The sequence below is a fragment of the Bison bison genome, unplaced genomic scaffold (genome assembly GCF_000754665.1).
Source record: "Bison bison bison isolate TAMUID 2011002044 unplaced genomic scaffold, Bison_UMD1.0 scf7180017864379, whole genome shotgun sequence".
NCBI classification, from domain to species: Eukaryota; Metazoa; Chordata; class Mammalia; order Artiodactyla; family Bovidae; genus Bison; species Bison bison.
Window position 1 is genome coordinate 12,365,513 of NW_011494951.1, and position 2,838 is coordinate 12,368,350.

A 2,838-nucleotide genomic window follows, 5' to 3' on the forward strand; every position below is an offset into this window, starting at 1 on the left:
GCATGTTAAGTCTTCCTTTTTCAACATCTTCTGGCAGGCGTTTTATAGTAATGCATCTAATCGTTCTTTTCCCGGCTTAATCGTCACAACCACAGTGTGAGTTAGGTGTCTTAAAGTAAATTTCACAACGGACAGTAATTGACAGCGCTTGGAGTGGTGAAGTTACTTGGAAAATACCTGATAACAGGTAAAACCAAGCATAATACACGTTGTTGGACACAGGCCAACACTGTCTTGTCAACTCAGCTCTGCGTCCCCGGGGAAACACTCAACCGACTTTCACAAGGTCCCTCGACCGCTGCATTTCGCATTGAAGGGACAGATTTCCCCACCTCTTGATCAGAACTCCCAGGATTCCCGTTTTCTACGTGGTACCAGAATCCCGATTCCTTTCTATTTACTTTTGTGATATGCTCGCCAGCCAGGAGATGCCCTCATTTGTCTTTTGTTTTACTCTCTTGGCATTGATCAGTCTGAAAAATCAGCAACGCAGGAGAACGTGTTTTGGAAAAAAAAAAGTAGAAAAGAGCGAGAGTCCTAATGGGAAGTCGTTTGCATCGTAGCACAAGATTGGTTTAGCCTGACTCCTATCAACCAACGGTGGGGTGGGCAAATAATCCCTGATGCGGGAGTCAAGGTGCAGGTCCCGGTTGTGGCTCTTTCCTAAACCCCACAGTGCGGGCCGGATTGAGTAGCCCCTAATGTCCCTTCTGGTTCTGACAACCTCTGAGATAAAATGACAATCAAGAAACCTTTTCCACTCATAGGAGTTCGTGTACTTTTAAAGGTGGCTTAACGGTAAAGAATCCGCCCGCAATGCGGGAGATGAAGGTTCGATTCCTGAGTCAAGAAGATGCCCTGGAGAACGAAACGGCAAACCCACACTTGCCTGAGAAATCCCACCGATAGAGGAGCGTGGCAGGCTACAAGCCTTGGGGTCTCAAAAGTCAGACACTAGACAACGAAAAACAAAATGTAGTGCAGAAGTTTGAAGGTTGAAATGTTCTTTTCTACCAAAAATGTTGGTCCCTTTTTCTTCTCTATTAAATTTCTCAGCTCAGCCCTTAGCTTTGTTGGGAGGAACTCCTTTCTCAACTGATTCACCGAATTTCCAAATGCCATTGATGGGCACAAAACCCTTAGAGGTACTTCATCTAAAATACCAAATAAAACCATCTTATTTATTCCTTTGAGTGGAGCGAGTAAATTGTTACCCTTTGCGTCATCCGCTACCACTCACACCTACCTTTCAGAGACTCAAAGGCAACCTTATTTCACACCAGTGACTTCAGAACTATTCCTAGTGGAAGCTCAGGGGTGAGGGTGGATTTCTGCTGTTAACTAAGAGTTTCACTGAAGTTTAACTTAAACCACTCTCCCTGCAGCAAGAGGTCAAGGAATGTATTTGTTTTGGTCTTATTACACCAATGTCAGTGTAAGTAAACAATAACTATTGTTAACAAATTTAATAACAAATACAAGCATTAGAATTAAGGTAACTAGAAAGCATATTTTTAATTAATTAAAACTTTTGGGTTGATAATCTTAGTTTTTTTAAACCATAAAATTATGGTATTGAATTAGTGAAACATCAAATTAGTTAACATTAAATTAGTTAACATCAGTGAAATGCTTAGAAACTTGTTTTACAAATAGTTATTGCTGTGTAAATCATTTGATATTATGGTAGTTGTAATACTAGCAAAATAAATAATAAACTAATAATTACATTAAATTGTATTCAAGTAGAAAATAAAACCCAGTGGGGGGAAAACCACCCAAAATATTCATGATGGAATTCCTTGGCAGTCTAGTGGAGAAAACAAAATGATCATTGTAAGAAAATTAACACACTGATGAAAATAAAGTGAGATGAAGCAAAAAAAAAAAAAAAAATCTGAAGAAACGATCTTCCCCCTACTAGACATGTCCATAAATAAATGAGCAGGACATATATTTTAAAATTCTGTCTCCTTTATGTATTGAAGTCTTGATGGGTAAAATGATATCATGCCTTGATTTTCTTTAAAATACAGGAGGAAAAAGGTTGGGAAATACATATATGTATATACACATACATATATATTTAGAGAGAGAGATTGGCAAAAATACTAATTTTTACAGTTGGGTGATGAACACATTAGACTACGTTATATTTTCTTTGTGTTTTTAAATGTCCATTATAAAAGTTATAATATATTTAACCTCACTTTATTGAATAAGCAAGGAAGAATTAATGCAACGGTCAGGGAGTCAGAGTCAGTCAGTTCAGTCGCTCAGTTGTGTCTGACTCTACGACCCCATGGACTGCAGCACACCAGGCTTCCCTGTCCATAACCAACTCCTGGAGCTTGCTCAAACTCATGTCCATCAAGTTGGTGAGGCCATTCAACCATGCCATCAGGGATGACCATGCCATCCAACGGTCAGGGAGCGTATAAGTAAATAAGCAAAGACACATATAACTGTGTTGACAAGAAAAGATGAAGTAGGGGTTAATACCCTATTTGTAGGAAATTCCTTATCCATAATTTAAAGGCATGTAGGTAAAAGTGCGAAATTGAAAAACATCTGCGGTCCACAGGCTGACAGCTCCGTGAGAAGTACTCACCCGCCCGCATTCCCCAAACTTTTCCATCCAACGACGGTGTAGACTCCTCGCCAGCAAAAACCCCTACCCCTTCCCCGCCCCACCCTCCAACCCACGCTCTAAGCTTCAGCTTTTACTTATTCCCTGGAAGTGCAGACCGTCGGTCGTGGAGCACAAGTTGGTGGCATTAAACCTGTCATGCTTCTTATTGGGGGAGGTGGGGACCTCTCTCTAGGTTTAAAAAATTT